The sequence below is a fragment of the Canis aureus genome, chromosome 5, assembly GCF_053574225.1.
Source record: "Canis aureus isolate CA01 chromosome 5, VMU_Caureus_v.1.0, whole genome shotgun sequence".
In the NCBI taxonomy this organism is placed as follows: Eukaryota; Metazoa; Chordata; class Mammalia; order Carnivora; family Canidae; genus Canis; species Canis aureus.
In genome coordinates, this window is record NC_135615.1 from 58,545,797 (window position 1) to 58,567,909 (window position 22,113).

General features: G+C 45.6%; 1 protein-coding gene across 5 annotated transcripts in view; it reads right to left on the reverse strand.

The window, feature by feature from the left end:
- Window positions 1-6,175: 6,175 nt before the first annotated feature.
- The window catches only part of LOC144314271 (uncharacterized), a 61,747-nt gene continuing 45,809 nt past the window's right edge, over window positions 6,176-22,113 (reverse strand). For 3 of the 5 annotated variants that reach the window (XR_013380102.1, XR_013380104.1, XR_013380107.1), the window contains one exon: window positions 6,851-22,020. The gene's annotated coding sequence lies outside the window, so the exon portion shown is untranslated. Of the gene's footprint in view, window positions 22,021-22,113 lie in introns of all 5 variants that reach the window. The other 2 variants (XR_013380105.1, XR_013380103.1) reach the window with 2 other exon arrangements.

Genomic DNA, 22,113 nt, shown 5'->3' on the forward strand with positions numbered 1-22,113 from the left:
TGTGAAATCCATCTGGTCCGGTGTATCATCTAAACCTCTTGTTTCTTTGGAGATGATGTGCTTAGAAGACCTATCGAGTGTAGAAAGAGCTAGATTGAAGTCAACAAGTATAAGTGTATTATTATCTAAGTATTTCTTCACTTTGGTATTAATTGATCGATATATTGGGATCCCTGGGTGGCGCAGCAGTTTAGCGCCTGCCTTTGGCCCAGGGCGTGATCCTGGAGACCCGGGATCGAATCCCATGTCGGGCTCCCGGTGCATGGAGCCTGCTTCTCCCTCTGCCTGTGTCTCTGCCTCTCTCTCTCACTGTGTGCCTATCATAAATAAAAAATAATTTAAAAAAATTGATCGATATATTTGGCAGCTTCCACATTCGGGGCATATATATAGATGATTGTTAAGTCCTCTTGTTGGATAGATCCTTTAAGTATGATATAGTGTCCCTCTTCATCTCTCACTACAGCCTTTGGGATAAATTTTAGTTTATCTGATATAAGGATGGCTACCACTGCTTTCTTTTGAAGACCATTTGAATGGTATATGGTTCTCCAACCTTTTATTTTCAAGCCATAGGTGTCCTTCTGTCTGAAATGAGTCTCTTGTAGACAGCAAATAGATGGGTCCTGCTTTTTTATCCAGTCGGAAACCCTGCGCCTTTCGATGGGGTCATTAAGCACATTCACGTTCAGTTACTATTGAAAGATATGAGTTAGTGTTATCATGATACCTATTCAGTCCCTATTTTTGTGGATTGTCCCATTGGACTTCTTCTTCAAGAGGAAGTTTAAGAGTCCCCCTTAAAATTTCTTGCAGAGCTGGTTTGGTGGTCACATATTCTTTCAGTTTCTGCCTTTCTTGGAAGCTCTTTATCTCTCCTTCTATTCCGAATGAAAGTCTTGCTGGAAAAAGTATTCTTAGGTGCATTTTCATCTCATTTAGGACCCCGAATATAATTTGCCAGCACTTTCTGGCCTGCCAGGTCTCTGTGGAGAGGTCTGCTCTTAGTCTAATATTTCTCCCCATAACAGTTAGAGATTTCTTGTCTCTTGCTGCTTTAATGATCTTCTCTTTATCCTTGGAATTTGCAAGCTTCACTATTAAATGTCGAGGTGTTGAGCGGTTTTTATTGATTTTAGGGGGGGATCTCTCTATTTCCTGGATCTGAATGCCTGTTTGCCTTACCAGATTAGGAAAGCTTTCAGGTATGATTTGTTTAAATACATATTCTGGACCTCCGTTCATTTTCCTGCCCTTGGGATCCCCAATTAAACGTAGATTGTTCTTCCTCAGGCTGTCATTTATTTCCCTTAATGTATCCTCATGATCTTTAATTGTTTTTCTCTTTTTTCCTCAGTTTCCCTCTTTGCCATCAACTTGTCTTCTATGTCACTCACTCATTCTTCCACCTCGTTAATCCTCGTCGTTAGGACCTCTAGTTTGGATTGTGTCTCATTTAATTGATTTTTAATTTCTGCCTGATTAGATCTAAATTCTGCAGTCATGATATCTCTTGAGTCCTTTATTCTTTTTGCTAGAGCCACCAGTAGCTTTATAATAGTGCTTCTGAATTGGCTTTCTGACATTGAATTGTAATACAAAGTTTGTAACTCTGTGGGAGAGAGGACTGTTTCTGAGTCTTTCTTTTGAGGTGAGGGTTTCCTTCTAGTCATTTTGCTCAGTGCAGAGTGGCCAAAAACAAGTTGTATTGGGAAAAGGAGATAAAGAGAGAAAAGAAAGAAAAAAAGTAAAAGAAAACAAGAACAAAGAAAGGAAAAAAGAGAAACAAAGAAAAAAGAAAAAGAAAAGAAAGGGAGGGGAAAGCAAACAAATAAAAAAAAAAAAAACAAGGGAGAGTATCTTTTGTTTCTGATTACTTAAATCCCTCGACTTCCCCTGGACCTCTCCAATGCTGCTTGGTCAATAATCTGTTTTTCTGCTGTCCATCTAGCTGGTCTTCTGGGGGAGGGGCCTGTTGTGCTGATTTTCAGGGGTTAGCACTTGGGGGAGCTGCTCAGCCCCTTGCCTGCTGCAGGGCTCAGTGAAAGATACTTAAACTGTTTATCCGATGAGGCCACTGTGAGGCTCAGTGGGGGTTGTTTATCCTGTGAGGCCCCAGGAGAAACAACAGTGGCGTTGGCCAGCTGTCGAGCACTGGATTTAGCTCCCGCGGGAACTACGGAGCTCTCAGTCTAAAAGGGCCAGGATGCTCGGGGTTAGGGCCGCTGATCTGCACAGCTCTGGGCCGCCTGGAGGCTGGAGCGTTCTTGCTGTCCTGTGCCCTCCCAGCCTCTGCCTGCCCCAGGGGGAGCGCCAGATCTTGGGCTGTGTCCCCAGTGCCCTGTGCTCCCGAGCCTGTGCTGTTGGAATCGCGCTCTCCGCTGCGCAGCCCCCTCCGCAGGGAGCCTCCGACGGAGCTGCCTCTGTGCTGCTCCTGGGTCCAGCCCTGCGCACGCTGCAGCCCATTAGGGAGCTCAGCTGCGGGGTGTGGTGCCCTCTCCCCGGGGCGCAAGAGCTCTGTTAGTGTCGCAGGGAGCCTGAGGGCATCCCCGCCCCTCCTGGGGTCTTGCTCCAACTCCCTGCGAGCCCCTTTCCATCCGAGAAGTTTGGTGAAGCTCCTGCTTCTCCAGGACAGGGCTTTCCTGCCCTGAGGACACTTGTCCCGGCCTTAGCCCACTCCTCGTGGGCCACCCCCCCTTGGATGCCTTTTGTTTCTTTACTTCTTTTTTCCCCCCGTCTTCCTACTTAACAGAAGCATGAACTCCTCTCACTGTAGCATTCCAGCTGTTCTCTCTTTAAATCTCAAGCCGAATTCATAGGTTTTCAGGATGATTTGAAGGTTATTTAGGTAATTTGGTGGGGACTGGTGACTTGGGGACCCTACTCTTCTGCCATCTTGCCTCGCCTCTCTGTATATTGTTTGTATTTTGTTTTCATTGAATTATTTTTTCCATTTATTTTATTTAACCTAGTATATTCAAATTATTATCATTTCAACATGATATAAAAAAAAGTAAGGAGCTCTTTATATTTTTTCTCACTAAGTCTACCAAATTGAGAATGGACTTTACTCTTACAGCACATCTGAGTTTAGATAAGCTGTATCCCAAGTGCTCAGCAACTGTAAGAGTCAAGGGTCTGCCCTGCTGGACAGCACAGATGTAACTAATACAGTTCCTGTGGTCACCCAGGGGTGCCCAGTCCCCCAGCTTTACCCCAGAGCTGTGGTGAGATCCTCCCCTGATGGGTTCTCAGGTCTGCCTAGATGTGCAGCCAGAAGCAGCAGGTGGGACCCAGCTGAGCACATAACCTGGTGCCCACAGTGGCCAGCCTCATCCACTCCCCTCGCCACCCCCCCACACACAGAGCCAGGGATTGGGATCCTGCTACCCTCAACACTCTTTTATTATTGATACAGAAGAAACATTTATGCTTATGTTGGCAATTTAATGGTCTTCTAATATTCTGTGGAATTGCGTTACCTGCTCTTAATTTTTAAAAATTTTATCAGAGAAATAAAGCCAGAGCAAGTGGGAGGAAGAGGCAGATGGGGAAGGGAGAGGGAAAGAATCTCCTCACTGAGTGGAGAGCCTGTCCCTGGTCTCCATCTCATGACCCCATAATCATGACCTGAGCTGAGACCAAAAGCTGAAATGCTTAAACAGCTGAGCCACGCAAGTTCACCCCTGCTCTGAAATTTTTCCACATGCATTTTTTTTGGGGGGTTGGGGCTATAAAGTTTAAATAGGCATCTTTATGCTTGAGTCTGTCATCACATTTTAGTTTCTTATGATAGATTTCTAGTGGCAAGTTACTAGAACAAGATATATATAAGCTTCTTGATACCTACTGGTAAAAGGTTTCAAAAGTTCCTCTCAATAAGAGACTTTTTCTTTTTGGTAATAATTATAACTCTACAAACTATTAAATATGATTTACTCAGATTCTAGCTCTTATACAAAATGTGAGCTACAGAAGAAGGGAACCTGATTGTGAATGCTTTTTTCTCGTCTCCATTCTTTTCTGTTTCCTGTTAAATCAAGAATAATATAACGTTTGGCAGAAGCTTCAACAAACTAATACTTTCTTGTAGGATATGGACCACTTGGATCACTAATGAGATGAAGGAAGAAGAGCCCATTGGTGGAAAAAAAGTCAGAGGATGAAGGAATTGAAAAGGAAAACTTAGCAATACTAGAGAAAGTTTGGAAGACTCAAAGGCAAGACCATTTCAGTGTACGTATGTGCACATATATAGAACCTGGACTTTGGGGATTGAGTAATTATTGGTAATAATTAATGTAAAACTGAGAAGTTCATTAGAATAACAGTCTAAGCTGCCCCCTCCACCCTCTCCTCTGTTGTACATTCAGCCATGTTTTGTTTACCTGGTGGATTTTGTTGTTGTCATTGAAGTTCCTCATCTGTTGGTAGCTTTCTTCCATGCTCCTGTGCTTTTTACATGCTGGAAGTAGCCTGCTAATCACTGTATATTGCTTCTTTCCAGCCTGTTTTTATGCTTACTCTTCTGTGAGATCTGTATGTTTAAATTCAGTGTCTTCTGCAAAGTACAGTATAAATTCTTCCCCACCATGGTACCATCTGATCTGTTGTGCTCTGTGCAGCCAAAAGTATTTTTTTCTTTGACTAAACATCTCTTTAATGTGAAGTGGCATGGGGCGTGAAATGAACATTGAGTCTGTTAATAAACACAGCTGTGTGGATTCAGTTTCCTAAACGCTAAAATATGGATAATACATTCGTTTTAGTTGATGGCTGAAGAGTAAATGAGAAGGATGCATATAAAATGCCCAAAGTAGGGAAACATATACAAGTCCAGTTATTTGCCTCAACATTTCCGACTCACATACTGCCTTCCATTAGAGCTATTTATCCAACCCATGACATCTGAGGACTTTTGCTTTAGACACAGGTTCTCACAAACCAGGATTGAATCACTACGTAGCAAAATGCCAGATGTTGTCAGGAGACAGATTAGTCTCTCTCCTTCCATCTTACTGTATTAATTTAATCAGCAGATCTTTTTTTTTCTCTTTTTAGAGAGTAATTTAGCTCTACTTATCTTGATTACTTAAAAATTGTTCATAGCATTTAAATTAATGATTACTGTACCTTCTCTTGTGATTGCTTTCAGTTTGTATATTATATTCAAAATGACTACGAATTATTGAATGTTTCCGCAAGAGAGACACTAAGCCAGGGACTCTACCTTCCCATTTAAGCTTTGTAGCCACTTTATGAAATATTGTTCCTATTTATATGTGTGAAACTAGGGTTGAAACCAGTTAAGTAATGTATTCAAGGTCACAAAGGTAGAAAGTAAAAGCATTGTGAATCTGAATGTCACCCATTTCTCAAAGTGTAGTGTGGACATTAATATTTTAAATTTTACATGATCAGGTCCTTTTTTAATTAAGGCATTCTAAAGGTTTTTGTTTTATGAGAAATAGTTGCACTCATATTCAGTCTTAGAATTAGACATTGGTACATTTTTGTTTTTAAAAAAATTCCAGGGATCCCTGGGTGGCGCAGCGGTTTGGCGCCTGCCTTTGGCCCAGGGCATGATCCTGGAGACCCGGGATCGAATCCCATGTCGGGCTCCCGGTGCATGGAGCCTGCTTCTCCCTCGGCCTATGTCTCTGCCCCTCTCTCTCTCTCTCTGTGTGTGACTATCATAAATAAATAAAAAAATTTAAAAAAAAATTCCAACATGGAAAAGAACTGAAACTAGTTGCATGCAAGTCCAGCTTACATTATTTTTCTTGGTTTCTTAATAGGTAAAGTAGGCATTCAGGATAGCATTCTTGCCTATAGTTTGACTAATGAAACTCTGCTTGAGTTGATACTGTAAAATGGTAAGGGCCTTCTAGTCTTTTCAAAACTGATGGTAACACTACATACCTATAAGAATAGCCAAAACTAAAAAAGAATGGCTCAAATCAGGAACAGTGAGAACACCAAAGACTGAGATGTGAAGCAATAGGAACTCACTCATTGCTGATGGGAGTGTAAAGTGGTCCAGCCACTTTGAAGAAGTCTGGCAGATTCTTACAAAACTGAACCTACTTTTTACCATATATTCCAGCAGTTGCCCTCTTTGGTATTTACCAAAATGAGTTGGAAGGCTTCTATCAGACAAAAACCTGCATACAGATGCTAATAACAGCTTTATTCATAATTGGGAGGACTTGAAAGGAGCCAGAGTATCCATCAGTAGGTGGATGGATCAACTGTGGTCTATTCCAACAATATGGAATGCTATGCCCTGCTATAAAGAGAAATGAGCTGTCAGACCATGAGAAGACATGGAGGCACTTTACGTCCGTATTACTAATTGAAAGAACCAATCTGATGAAAAGACAACAGTTTAACTGTATGTTTCCAACTCTATGACATTTCGGAAGAGGAAAACCCTGTAGAAAACAAAAAGATCAGTGCTTGCTGGAAGTGGGGTGGAGGGATAAACAGACAGAGCACAGAGGATGTTTAGGGCAATGAAAATACGCTGTATGCTACTCTAAAGATGCATATGTGTCGTTATGCATTGTCCAAACCCGTAGAGTGTATAGAACCAAAGGTGAGCCTTAAAGTTAATAGTGGACTTATCTAGGAATGATGTGTCAGTGTAGACTCTTCAATTTAAGCAATGTGCCATCTGGTGAGGGATATTCATCAAGAAGGGGACCATGTGTGGTGGGAGCAGTTATATGGGAAGTCTCTTTACTTTGTATCAATGTTTCTATGAACCTAAAACTGCTCTGAAAATAAATTCCTAATGAGAAAAAAATATTTTAAAAAATCAGTAGAGTTCGAAAAAGATTAATACTAATTTCTTTTCATTTATAAATTTATTTATTGGTGTTCATTTTTGCCAACATGTAGAATAACACCCAGTGCTCATCTCATCAAGTGCCCACCTCAGTGCCCATCACCTAGTCACCCCCAACCCCCACCCTCTTCCCCTTCCACCACCACTAGTTCGTTTCACAGAGTTAGGAGTCTTTCATGTTCTGTCCCCCTTTATGATATTTCCCACCCATTTCTCTCCTTTCTCCTTTATTCCATTTCACTATTTTTATGGTCCCAAATGAATGAGACCACATAATATTTCTCCTTCTCCAATTGACTTATTTCACTCAGCATAATACCCTCCAGTTCCATTCACGCTTAAGCAAATGGTGGGTATTTGTTGTTTCTAATGGCTGAGTAATATTCCATTGTATACAGAGACCACGACTTCTTTATCCATTCATCTTTTGATGGACACCAAGGCTCCTTCTACAGTTTGGCTATTGTGGACATTGCTGCTAGAATCATGGGGATGGAGGTGTCCCGGCGTTACATTGCATGTATCTTTGAGGTAAATCCCCAGCAGTGCAATCGCTGGGTCTTAGGGCAGATCTATTTTTAACTCTTTGAGGAACCTCCACACCATTTTCCACAGTGGCTGCACCAGGTCACATTCCCACCAACTGTGCAAGGGTTGGGTTCCCCTTTTTTCACATCCTCGCCAACAATTGTGGTATCTTGCCTTGTTAATGTTCCCCATTCTCACTGGTGTTAGGTGGAATCTCATTGCAGTTTTGATTTGTATTTCCCTGATGGCAAGTGATATGGAGCATTTTCTCTTGTGCTTGTTGGCCATGTCTATGTCTTCCTCTGTGAGATTTCTGTTCATGTCTTTTGCCCATTTCATGATTGGATTGTTTGTTTCTTTGGTGTTGAGTTGAATGAGTTCTTTATAGATCTTGGATACTAGCCCTTTATCTGACACATCATTTGCAAATATCTTCTCCCATTCTGTAGGTTGTCTTTTAGTTTTGTTGACTGAATACTTTGCTCTGCAAAAGCTTCTTATCCTGATGAAGTCCCAAGAGTTCATTTTTGCTTTTGTTTCTCTTGCCTTCATGGATGTATCTTGCAAGAAGTTACTGTGGTCGAGTTCAAAAAGGGTGTTGCCTGTGTTCTCTAGAATTTTGAATGAATCTTGTCTCACATTTAGATCTTTCATCCATTTTGAGTTTATCTTTGTGTCTGGTGCAAGAGAGTGGTCTAGTTTAATTCTTCTGCATATGGATGTCCAATTTTCCCAGCACTATATATTGAAGAGACTGTCTTTTTCCAGTGGATAGTCTTTCCTCCTTTGTCGAATATTAGTTGACCATAAAGTTGAGGGTCCACTCCTGGATTCTCTATTCTGTTCCATTGATCTATGTGTCTGTTTCTGTGCCAGTACGACACTGTCTTTATGACCACAGCTTTGTATTCCAATCTGAAATCTGGCATTGTGATGCCCCAAGCTATGGTTTTATTTTTGAATATTCCCCTGGCTATTCAGGGTCTCTTCTGATTCCACACAAATCTTAAAATAATTTGTTCCAACTCTCTGAAGAAAGTCCATGGTATTTTGATAGGGTTGCATTAAACGTGTAAATTGTCCTGGGTAACATTGACATTTTCACAATATTCATTCTTCCAATCCATGAGCATGGAATATTTTTCCATGTCTTCCTCAATTCCTTTTAGAAGTGTTCTGTAGTTTTTGGGTATAGATCCTTTACCTCTTTGGTTAGGTTTATTCCAAGGTATCATATGTTTTTGGGTGCCATTGTAAATGAGATTGACTCCTTAATTTCTCTTTCTTCAGTCTCATTGTTAGTGTATAGAAATGCCACTGACTTCTGGGCATTGATTTTGTATCCTGCCACACTGCCAAATTGCTGCATGAGTTATAGCAACATTGGGGTGGAGTCTTTTGGGTTTTCTATGTAGAGTATCATGTCATCAGTGAAGAGGGAGAGTTTGACTTCTTCTTTGCCAATTTGAATGCTATTTATTTCTTTTTATTGCCTGATTACTGAGGCTAGGACTTCTAGTACTATATAGAATAGGAGTGGTGAGAGTGGACATCTCTATCTTGTTCCTGATCTTAGGGGAAAGGCTCCCAGTGCTTCCCCATTGAGAATGATATTAGCTGTGGCCTTTCATAGATGGCTTTTAAGATGTTGAGGAATGTTCCCTCTATCCCTACACTGTAAAGAGTTTTTATCAGGAATGGATGCTGTATTTTGTCAAATGCTTTTTCTGCATCTAATGAGAGGATCATATGGTTCTTGTTTTTGCTCTTGTTGATATGATGAATCACATTGATTGTTTTATGAGTTTTGAACCAGCCTTGCATCCCAGGGATAAATCCTCCTTTTCATGATGAATAATCTTCTTAATGTACTGTTGGATCCTATTGGGTAGTATCTTGTTGAGAATTTTTGCATCCATATTCATCAGGGATATTGGTCTATAATTTTCCTTTTTCGTGGGGTCTTTGTCTGGTTTTGGAATTAAGGTGATTCTGGAATCATAGAATGAATTTGGAAATATTCCATCTCTTTCTATATTTCTGAACAGCTTTAGTAGATAAGTATGTTTTTTTCTTTAAACGTTTGATAGAATTCCCCAGGGAAGCCATCTGGCCCTGGACTTTTGTGTCTTGGGAGGTTTTTGTCTTGGGAGGTTTTCTTTTTTTTTTAAGATTTATTTATTTATTCATTCAGAGAGAGCAAAGAGAGAGGCAGAGACACAGGCAGAGGGAGAAGCAGGCTCCATGCAGGGAGCCCGATGCAGGACTCGATCCTGGGTCTCCAGGATCACACCCCAGGCTGCAGGCGGCGCTAAACCACTGCGCGATCGGGGCTGCCCTTGGGAGGTTTTCTATTTCTTCCAGTTCCAGTTTTGGTAGTTTGTGGCTTTCCAGGAATGCATCCATTTCTTCTAGATTGCCTAATTTATTAGCATATAGCTGCTCATAATATGTTTTTAAAATCGTTTGTATTTCCTTGGTGTTGGTAGTGATCTCTCCTTTCTCATTCATGATTTTATTAATTTGAGTCTTCTCTCTCTTCTTTCTAATTAGGCTGGCTAATGGTCTTATTAATTCTTTCAAAGAACTAACTCCTGTTTTTTTCTTTTTTTATCTTATCTGTTCCACAGTTCTTCTGGTCTCTATTTCATTGAATTCTGCTCGAATGTTTATTAACTCTTCTTCTGCTGGGTGTAGGATCTATTTGCTGCTTTTTCTCTAGCTCCTTTAGGTGTAAGGTTAGCTTTTGTATTTGAGTTCATTCCAGTTTTTGGAGGGATGCTTGTATTGCGATGTATTTCCCCCTCAGAACTGCTTTTGCTGTATCCCAAAGAATTTGAATCGTTGTATCTTCATTCTCATTAGTTTCAATGAATCTTTTTAATTCTTTCTTATGTTCCTGGTTGACCCTTTCATCTTTTAGCAGGATGGTCCTTAACCTCCACATTTTTGAAATCCTTCCAAATGTCTTCTTGTGATTTAATTCTAATTTCAAATCATTACGATCTGAAAATATGCAGGGGACTATCCCAATATTTTGGTATTGGATAAGACCTGATTTGTGACCCAGTATGTGATCTATTCTGGAGAAAGTTCCATGTGCACTTGAGAAGAATGTGTATTCAGTTGCATTCGGACATAAAGTTCTGTAGATATCTGTGAAATCCATCTGGTCCAGTGTATCATTTAAAGCTCTTGTTTCTTTGGAGATGTTGTGCTTAGAGGACCTATCGAGTGTAGAAAGCACTAGATTGGTCATAAGCCAGTCACGAAGCACCTCGGGGTTACACAGGTATACTTATACCATAGGTCAGGATCCTGTGAGCCATTGTAATGGCTGCAGCTGAGGCCAAAATGAGGCAACCCGGTCCCCTTCTAAGTATAAGAGGAAATAATTGGCTAGTTTTGCTACAGAAGGTGACAATGTGTGCCTCTTGGAGCATTTCCACCCCATCGTGGTGCCCCCATTGAAATGAGGACAGAGGGAACGTGCTATTGTGATATTACATTGCTGGAACCCAGGCAACTTTCAAGTGGTACTCCATGGTTCATTAACCCCCTTCTGGTCAATCTTCCATCCTTATATTTCTGCCTCAGATACACAGGATACCAGCCCACACGCATTATAAATATCATCCATAGACACCCGGTGATGTGCCTAGGAAGTAGATTGTAGCCTGATCCCACAGGGCAGGTTGGGAAACTGTGGACTATTTAATAGACCCAGTGGGTTAGGTAGGACACAGCACTGGGAAAACAGAGAAATAAAGGTCTGAATTCAGCTCCGTGTTCTCAAAGGTAGACCTTACTTGCATGTTCAGAGGGTTGTGTCTATGGTATTTTTTTAGCTCATCATGTACAGTTAAGATGACATGTTATAGCATGCATCTGCCAAGAAGGGGCTCTGGATAGGTCTGACTGAAGGAAGGGGCCCAGGTCCCAGAATCTTGAAAAAGTGACTTCACTTCGTTGGTGACAGGCCCACAACTGATGGGGAACTCCGGTAACAAGGAACCTGTGGGAACCAGGTCCCGCTTTCCAGCTCACTTAACTGCAGACGGTCAAGAGAACAAGATGTTCTGTTACTGTTGTCCTACTTTCAGGCACTCTGAGTCCAGAGTGAGAGATTTTCATGTCGCTATGTCAGCTCAGCCCTCTTCTCCAGCGCTTCTGGCTATGTGGTGGGAGACATCAACAGGTACCACAAGGCAACCTGGGGCAGCCCACTGGTGAGGAGACCACACTGTGATCTCAGCTGAGCAGGAGTACTCCTCTTACACCTTACTGTGTGGGTTTATGTGTGTCTGGGTCTGTGTATGTGTGTGTGTGCGTGTGTGTAGAGGGGACAGAGGAGAGGAACATGCCCTTCCTGGGCACAGACCAGCTTCCAGGAGTTGGAAGCCTGATACATCTTTTATGTTCAGACCTCAGGTCATAGCAGGCATGATGAGAAGGTGAGTTCTGGGCACCAAGCTCAACTTCCAATATATTAGTCATGAGCCCAAGAGCTTCTTTCACCTGGCTTCCTCCTTGTCAGATGTCTCCACAGCTGCACCTCTGGCCTGAACAGGAGAATGCAATTTCTAATGGGGGTGTCCCCTTGGGGGTGATGTCGAGGGAGGACCCTAATGTCTCTTGGCCCTGTATATACGGGGCACTGTCTTTGCAGAGCTGCATCCAGGAGATCTTGGAGGAGATGGTCTGTGGCTTCAACTATTCCAACTCCCTAGACAATTATCAGGTGCACCAGAGAAACAAGGATCAGTGCTGCTCTGAGGTGAGAAAGGGAAGAGGGCTCACCACAGAAATATGGCACCCACACAAACATGGAGAGAAAACTGGGGCCCTCCCATAGTGTTTCCACAGGAGTGTCGCACCAGCCCAACCGCAGAGACCTCTGAACCTCCACGCCTATCCTCCAGCTACGTATGATGTGGGAAGACACTCTTCACCTGTATTGGATAAGTGCAGAATATATTTCATGTTTTTTAGGAGTTGGTGGGGGGGGGTCACAAAGCCATGAGTATCTTTGCGTTTTACTTCTGTTTTTATTATTTCACGTACTCCTCCCAGCTATCCTGTGTAGAAGCCAGCTCCACTGTCCCTGCAGACCTTCTCCGAGCCTTTCCAAATCATCACACTAAGAGGGTGATTTAACACAAAAGGGTGTGATGAAGCCATTTTATATGTTTTCATATAGAATGTTTATATAGTTTCTCTCAATAGATTCTATATGTTTCTCTATAACATGTCGTCTCTCAGAACACATCAAATCATTGTAGGCCCAACAGGACATGAGCTGTATCCCTATAGATCTTTGTAGTAGTCCATAAATGAGGCGGTCTGCCACACGGATTCAGATTTTCGAGACCCTTGGCACGTGACCTGTTGCCATTCTCTTGCCATTTCTGCAGTGCTGCAAGGAACACCGTATGTGTCCCCACAGACTGTTTTGGTTGCTAGATCTGCCATAACCTGGAACCCCAGATTAGGGGGAAGGCCTCTGATGCCTCCTGGCACCAGTAGCTGGCTCTTTTTGTAATGACCCACCCAGGAGATCTTGGATGAGTTGCTCCAAGAGTTGAACTCCTCCAACTCCTCTGACAAGCACAGGGGCATCAGGCCACCAACTACTTCCATTGAAGGTCTGCGGTAAGAACAGGTCCACATTCATGGTCAAACTCAAGACACAGAGATGATCAGGGCAAGACCAGAACACAGACTAGAAACAACTGATGCCCTTGGGCCTTGCAGGAGAAGGTAGTTTTCCCCTGACCCTTCCTCCCTATGTCAGGAACAGACCAAGCCACATCAGCTTAAGGGAAACCCCATGCAGCTCACGCTCTGGTCTCTTCTCAGCTGCAATGTATGTGATCTTAAGCAGCATGTGAGGGTCTAGCCCTCTGTGTTCTGTGTGAGGCCATAACTGAAGACTTAATGGCATACTGGTCTTCATAAAACTATTAGTTGAGAGGAATGCTGTTGTTGCTCAGCTAACAGAATGTGTTGAAGTTTGCCATGTCTTCCCTAAAACCAATGATACTTTGAAGCCTCAAACCTTTTTCTGTGTGGGCACTCAAGTCCCTTGTCCTGTAGAACTTCCCAAGGGGATGGGAGTCTCTGGTCTGAGAGCCAGACCCTGATCTTCACAGTGGTTCTTGGTTTGGAAGCTGACTACAGTGCTCCTCCTTGTGTCTCTGGTGTGAAAAGGAATCAACCTTATTCCTGGGTGAGGCCAGGACCATGCTGATGCTCAAAGAAGGGAGAATGGATAATTTTGTACAGTCCTTGGTACCATCCTTCCAGGATAGAAGCCTCGCAAACAACCCAGTCATTTCCTGTATCTACCAGGTGTTCACCACAGCCCAACAGGTCCTGGGCCAGCAATTCCCCAAGTGAGTGACCACCCCATATGCAGCATGGGGGAGGGGGGAGGCTCGCCTCTACTGCCAGTATGTTTTGGGAATGTCACTGCACCTCTCTGAGCTTCCTTTTGCTCCTCTGAAAAGTGCTGTGGTAAGAGGATGAACCTCATCGGGCTACTGTGGAAATCCTGAGAGAAAACAAGGCATAGACTTATCTGGTGCCTGGCTCTGTAGAAAGGGCTGCTGGGCATCTTCATGTGTAGCAGTTTTCTCTCCACAGCTAAGAAGGTCTCCACATCAACCCCTGTGGGCCTGTGGCACTTCTGGTTTTACAGAAGCACATGCAAAGCAGGCAGTTTTCCTGTATGCAAAGGACTTCTGAGATTCCATCTAACTGGTCCTGATACTCTGTCCACATAAGTAAGAGGTCCTGATACTCTGTCCTCATAAGAGTAGAGGTCACTGGGGGAAGGCAGAGCAGCTCAAGTTCCACTCAGTATACAGAAAGTGCTGGTTGGGATTCCTTCTCCAATAATATATATTGAGCACCTCGTGTTGCAGACACATTTCTATTCACTGAGATAATTGAAGGAATAAAGAAGGTACAGTGTCTCGGTCCCAAGACTAATCAGAGTGTCAGACAATCACTCTGTATGTCGTAGGCACACATGTCCATAGTTTTTTAGATGTGACATCTTCATGGCCGCCTCAAGGAATGAATGGATCCACCCATATCTGGACCATTATCATGGACCATAAGATCAAGTAAGGGCACTTAGGGGCTCATTCAGGTAGGCCTATGCCATAAGGTCAGGTTGTTATCCCAGGGTCCTGTGTTTGAGCCCTCCATTGGGCTCCCTGCTCAGTGGGGAGCCTGGTCACCATGCTTATTTGCTCACTCACTCGCTCGCTCTAATAAATATCCTTAAAAATTTTTGGGAAAGATCAAGTAAAACTTTGATTGATCTTTGGATCCAGAAGGAGAACCTTAATTTCTCCACAGAGCATGTTGGGAGACTAAGGGTTTGTGGCTGGGGAGTAACTCTCAGAGTCATGGATCTCATAGGTCTCTTGATTTCCATTGGGAGGGTTTCATTTTTGGGGCTTCCTGTGAAGAGGGAAATGAGTCAAAGGGAGCTGTAGATGGGGTCCCAAGCCCTCTGGGAAGCAGAGCACAGTCTGGGCTGATTCGGTGCCTCAAACATCCATCTCTTCAACTGTCTCATCTCTTCCTGCACCTCTCTATACCACCTCTTCTGACCTCCACAACTGGGGCCAAGAACAGAACTTTGGTGAGCAGACCACTCACCAATCTGCCACAAACCTAAGCCCTGATACTGGTGTGCATGAAGGATGGAGTAGACGAGGCCCTTGGCCATTGAGAAAACAGGCTAAGTAGAAAAACGAGACTCATACAGGTTTTCTGGATGACCGGATCATCCACTGCAAGGACAGCAATAGGGGGGTTGGAAGTCATGCTGGGGACATTCTCTGGGGCCCACACAGACAGAATGGTGCTATGGAAGTACCATGTGGCATGAAAGGCCATGCTCTGATGCTGCTCCACATATGACTCTCCCCAGCACCCTCTCTCCCATCTTGGGTACCTGGCCTGACCAGAAACTGCAGGACACCTGGCAGTCCCTGCACTGTGCCTGTTTCAAAGGAAAGGGGCCCTGGGTGCAGGCAAATTTGCATGACTGGGACATGAATTGCCATACCTCCATTACCGTGATGCCACGGGAAATTCTGCAGCTCACTGAGGCAGACACAGAGTCAGAGGGTAAGGGGGATTGCAAGCTGGGAAGACTATCTGCAGTGCGGTTCAGGGACTGGGGGTTTCTCTATTGGCCATGGAATCTGCCCTGTTTTTGGAAGGGCATGGGGCAAGTCAGTCTTGTGGACAAACATTTCTCTTTATCCTGTCCCAGTGCCAGCTCCATGGCTCCTTCCAGCATCTCCTCGATCAGCTGTTCCAGATCTGGAACAAGAGCTCATGTCTTCTTCTGCATGTGTACCAGGTCATGAGCTGCAGTCAGTTCGACCACCAGCTTTCCTGGGAATTGTAACTCCTTCCCTAAACATAGAGACAGAGCCACCTCCAGCCCCAGAGGCGACCTGCCACTGGTGCGTAACTCCCGAGCACCAGCTACATGAGGAGAAGCCCGGTCTCATGGACTTCCCTCCCAAGCTGGTGGCAGAGCAATTGACATCCATAGATGGGGTGAGCAGCTGGGCTCCCAGGACGGGGCCGGGGCCGGGGCAGGCTTTCTTTCTGCTGTCATCTACCCCAGACCTGCCCTTCCCTGATGTGGGCTTGTAAGGTCAGGGTCCAAATCTCAGCTCCATCACTTACGAACCACATCAACCCGTCCAGTTCCTCAAACCCTTGCTTTCACCGTCCAGCTGCAGACTTTGGAGATAGACCCTGGCAAGGACTGACGCAGAGTTCCTGTGTCAATTAAATGAGCCAGAACTGATAGGCAAATGGGCAGGCACTGGTCCTTGGGTGGAGGAGGGCAACTCACTGTGTGCGGCCAAGCCCACGGCTCACCCACACATCTGCCTTGGAGGCTGAGCAACCTACATTTATTAGTCATCTAATGTGTGAAGTACAGGGCAGGGAGACAAACCTGTGGTTGTACCTCTCTCTGTGAGAATGTGCTGCTGAAAGGGGAGTAGGACCAGAGGCATGAACACTGGGAGGGGAAGATGCCCCTCTGAGGAGCCCCCTTGAACTTGAAGTTAGTGGGGATGATCAGGGTACAAATGCCCTCCTTCCTCTGCTCCCCCACGGCAGTATCTGCTCCTCATTCATCCTGTACTGGGCTCCCTCAGGGAAGAGGAATGGAGTGCAATCCAGGGACTCTAACTGGGTTCAGGCCACTTTCTGCGCTTGCTGAGCCCCAGCTCTGACATGGGACCCCTACATAGGACATGAATCTTGCATGTGAAATGGCTGTGAGAGCGAGTGTCCCCCTATTCTCTAGGATCTGTTCAAGAAGCTGCTGCCCCAACAGTGCCTGGGTGCCATTTGGTCCAAGCGAAATGAACCTGGAAATGAGCACCTGCCATGCACAGTCCATGCCACCATCACCCAGTTCAACGATGTGTCCAACTGCGTCATCACCACCTTCCTTGGCAACGCATGCATGATGGCCCGGGACAAGCCATGGTGGTGGAGCACTGGATCAAGGTGGCCAAGGTAAGCCTACAGGAGGCCCAGCTGACTTGCTCTCCTGAGCCTCGGGAACTGCTCTGTCCTTGATCAGTTCTCAATGTTGAAGTCTCTGGTCTGAGTTCTTCTTTCAAGGGGCATGCTGACCTTTCCTTGCATGGCCCAATGTTGGGATGCTCAGTTCCTACATGACTCTTTCCTTGGAGTGAAGGAAAATGCCCCCTCTCCCCAGCAGTGCTCCTCGCTGGGTCTTCCACGTGCCCTTCTGTAGGTCCCTAGACATCTGTCTCATCCAGGAGAGGAGACTGACACTGAAGAGGAGTGCAGCTCTCCAGGAAATTGGGCTCCTGCTATCCACCTGACAGCTCATTCTCTTCCGTCCCCAGGCCTGTCAAATCTTGCGGAACTACTCTTCCATGAATGCCATCATCTCTGCTCTTCAGAGTGCCTCAATTCACCGCCTGAAGATCACATGGACCAAAGTTTCCAGGTGAGGGGTCCTCTCTCCAGAAGGACCATGAAGGGTGAGGGATGTCCCATATGCCTGTCCTTTTCACCCCCTCAGTCACCCTGGACTTCCTAGGAGGCAGCAAACCATGAAACAGGACGTGGGCGGGCAGGGGGGCAGGTTATTTTCTCCTCCTTCCTGGGGAATAGGCCACCATGCCTCCAAATGTCCCCATTTGGGGAGACTGGGCTGAGCTGAATTAAAAGTTTTAGGAAATGAACATTACAGCAACTAAAGTCTCTTCCCAATTGAAACAAAAACTGACCAAAGGAGAGCTGTTCAATTAATAGGGGACTGGATGCAGTGGATGACCCACAAGAGAGCTCCCTCCTGTGTCCTCCAATGACCTAAGTGCTCAGAGGAACCCAAAGAAAACCGTGATCCAGCAGTTTGACTCCTTTGAGGTCTCAGATCATAGGGACTTGCACTCAACCCTACCATAGTATTCCAACATCCATCCTGCCTTCTTTCTCTCTATTCAGGAATAACATTCGAACATTTTTTAAAATTGTGCACCAAAGACAATCCACAGAGCAGGAACCTGCTTATCAAGGTAGCATGGAAGGTGTTGGTATAGAAAGAAGAGGTGTGGGAGCAACAGTGTCCTTCGTGAATGAATTAGGGACTGGCCAGGAGCATTCCTCCAGGGAGTGAAGCCTTTTGCATGAATGTGGACACAGCCAGGGGTGAAAATCCACAAGGGGTAGAAAAGCAGTTGCTGCTCTACCAGAATCCCTAGGCTGGACACACGAGCTCCCTGACACCAGCTGGTCCAGATGGGGGCCTCTACCAAACTTGAGAGCCCAGAGGACATGCCTCTGCTCAGTTAGGGGTTTGGATGGGATGAGGGCCATAACAATGATGATAGGAATAGGACACTGGGTCCTCAGGAGACCAAGGGAGGTAGCTGGAATTCTCAACCTTTCCCAGTGAGGAACCAGGCTCAGGGAGGCCAGACTGCAAGCTCAAAGTCACACAGGGAGTGAATATGGAGCTGAGATTGTTCTAGAATCACTAGATGGCAGGCTTAAGGATAACGTAGCATGCTACCCTCTGCCTTGCGTCAGATGTCCAGGGTCTGAGTCAAAGATGGTGGGGAGAAGCAGCCTGAGGTGATTATGATCTTGAGGAACTTGTCCTTAGCCCTGCAGGAACGTCCATCTAAACTTGGAACCCTGGGGGTAAATGTTCAGAGAGCATGGAAGAGGGAGTGGCAGAAGAAGCTGAGCATGGCCCAGATACATGGCCTCGAATCCAGAGGAGACGGGGGTCTTCTCTGAAAGCTGGAAGCCCCCAAATCAAGACAGGTGGGGCCTTCCAACTCCAGCTCCACCTCCTGTTGCCACAGCTTCTAAATCCCTTCTTTTGAAGTGACCTGTATCTAAACCTAGATACAAATGTGTTTGTCGGTGGACAGGGGCCCAGGGCCACATATACAATGATTTTCTAAAGCACGCCCTTGAAATAATTAGGACTCTGATGTTCTTGGAGGGTGAGGGAAGGGTCCTTGTCTGCACCATGTGGTAAGCTGGGGTGGGCCAGGAGGCTGAATGTTTCCCGGGGAGGATCGCTGTGGACACGAGAAAGCAGGAACTCACTCCACCCCCAACCCCCTGACACAGGGTGTCGTCCCCTTCCTTGGCACCTTCCTCGCTGACCTGCTCATGCTGGATGCTGCAATAGAGGAGTACCTGGAGGTGCATGAGCCTGAGGGCTGGGAAGGAGGGGCCAGAATCCTGATGTGTGGGAGCACAGAACCCCTGAACCCCCGAGAGCCCTGAGCTCTCAGTCCTTGGCAAATTTTTCCCTCGTGACAGCCTCCCCGCTGCCCCTGTGAGCTAGAGTTACTTGCCCATGTCTGTGATGAGTAAAGGGAGGCTGCACTTAGTTCACTGGTCCTGAGATCAAATCTGCTGCCTGAATGCAAAGCAGCATGAGGTTAGTCTGGGTTGACTTCAGCCTGTCCCTTTGAGATTGCCTGTGGGGGCAGAGTGAAGTCAGGATCTCCAACTTGAGCGGGCACTTAAAGAGCCTAGCATCTCCTGCCCACTTGAGGCTTTGGCCTCCCCTTCCTGTGCTATAGGATGCCAGAACTGCCACCCCATGTCTTCCTTTCCCTGGCTCCCAGAGCCTGACCTAGATTGCAGTCCTGTCATCCGGGAAGTCATGGCCCCTTGTGTGCCTGGCCTTAGTGCAACATGAGAAGGGGTGGGTATTAGCAGCCAGTAATCACCGGAGTCCTCTCACTGACAGACTTTGGTTGTCTGCTTTCTAGGGCAATGAGTTCAACCACCGGAAGAAGAATAAGGTGAGGCTCTCTATGACTTCCTGTAGGAAAGGGTAGGGCTGTGGCTGTCAGAGATGTCCCCAGGAGGATCATTCCTTGCTTCCATCCCTTCATTCTCACATTTTTGGGAATAGTTTCATAATAAGGAAAAAGTCCCATGCAGTAAGTGAGGACAGAGGAATGGCCATCAAGGATAACTTGCCAGAGCAGGGGCAGTTTATACTCACCTCTGAGAACAAGTTGGGATGAATTTGTAGGACGGGGGTGTTGCCATGTGTCAAAGACACAGCACTGTTCCCCTGTCCCAGTGCTCAGCCCTCCAAAGACTTGTAGCTTCCCCACCCAGGCTCTTCATGCATCCTGTCCTTCTCTTTTGGCCCAGGAATGCAGATTCATGACCGAGATCATGCTGCTCCAGGTGGCTGCAGATCATTACAACGTAGAGCCCAAGCATCCATTTAGGGCCTGGTTCCAGTCTGGGAAGTGGCTCAGTGAAGAGGAGAGGTGAGGCCCATCAGGAGCTGAATGAGGGTAGGGGTAGACTCCTCAGGTGGCCACTCCAGGGATCCTTCTAATATGGCTCCTGGGGCAGCCTCCAACCTTGCTGCTGGGGCACCAGGCTCCAGCTCCTTCGAAAATATCAGGAAAAACTCCTGAATTGAAGCTCCTGCTCAACTGACATGTGTCACTCTGTCCTTAGCTACATCTTGTCCTGCTAGCTGGCGCCCCAAACCTAGCTCACAAACAGAAAGAACTGGCCACAGTCAACCTCAGGCCTGAGCTGGTGTCCAGGGGCAACAGCGGGCATGGGACCCGTCTGCTCAACAACACTTCCTTCCGTCTCTTCACTTATTTGGAGGACCAATATTTCATCATCTTAAAGAGTAAATGGTAGATTTCAATATTATAATATTAAAGCCTTTTTAGAGTCCAGGAGTAGTTTCGTTCTTTTACTTCCTATAGTAATCTAAAAGACTTGAAGAGTCTCATATTCATTTTCTTTTCTCCCCCCTAAATATTCTTTATTTATTCACGAGAGACACAGAGAGAGAGGCAGGCTCCCTGTGGGGAGCCTGTCATGGGACTCAAACACAGGGCTCCAGGATCATGATCTGAGACAAAGGCAGATGCTCAAACACTGAGCCACCCAGGTTACCCTCTTATGCTCATTTTAAACAGGAAATCTTACAGAGTCATCAGCTCTTGTATGTGGGAAAAAGTAGAAGATCCAGCCTTCCTCCCTAGCTACTGAAGGGCATCCCCAAGCCCTCCTTTCTCAGAGGACAGTGTAAGGAACTCGGGCAAACAGCAGAAACACCTCTTAACTGCTGAGATTTAGAGGTTGGAGGTATTTCCACAGGAATAGCAACAATCACTGAATTGGGGGTCTTGAAGGATACCACTTGCCAGAACTACCTCCTGCCCAAGGACAGTGGCTCCCTTTGTACAGTTTAAAGGAAGGAGGACTTTTTCTTGCCACTTTTTGCAATGTAGATGATTTTGGCTTGGGTTTTAGGGTTTGACAGTTCCATTATTAGGAACGTGTAGTTGTCTAGTTCCACCTCTGGAATTGCATCAACACTAAAGTGGGGACAAACATGTAAAGAGACTATATCCTGCACATGGAAGGCATGAGGCCAGTGGAAGATAATTAGTGGATGAAATAAGGGCAGGCAGGACTTTCCATCCTCAGTCTCACTCCAGGGGTTCCAACTTCACCCCTGACCAACACTGGAATCCTCCTGGGATCCTCGTCAGTGATCTCTGAATTCCTTTCCCTCTTGGTTTTCTTGAGGGGGAAAGATATTTGTGTACATTGAAGGTCACACCTGGGCCAGGTTCCATGAACATCTGTGCTGACTTCTGAGCTAGGATTTCCTGCCTTCCTGTATTTCCTTTGGCAGCTCTCTTGAAGGCAGAAATTCCCTGAAGGCCCCAGCTTCTTGGTCGGATGCGTAGTAGCCACTCTTCCCTGGCTGGGACCTGATGGATCAGACATCAGTTGTCCCTTGCCAGAATAATGCTTTGGCCAGAGAAACCACCACACTCTCCTTGCTGGACAAGATGACTTTTAGGTCTTTGTTGTTCTGATGTCTGTGGTCCCAGACATTCACCAGTTTACACTAAGTGTACACACTTACACTGTCTTGTCTGAAATTGCTAACTGGGCTTGACCTCTAACATCTTGTACTTCGGTTATATCATGGGGTACATGAACCTTTTCTGTCAGGAGCTTTGAAATATGACGAATGAGAGAGGAGGATTCAGGAGGTTCCATGAGGTGAATGCCACCAAGCTGATGACCTGAGTAATCAAATGGCAATATATGTATTCTGATCAATAATCACTATGATGGGGGAAGAGTAGGGTCCCCAAGTCACCTGTCCCCACCAAATT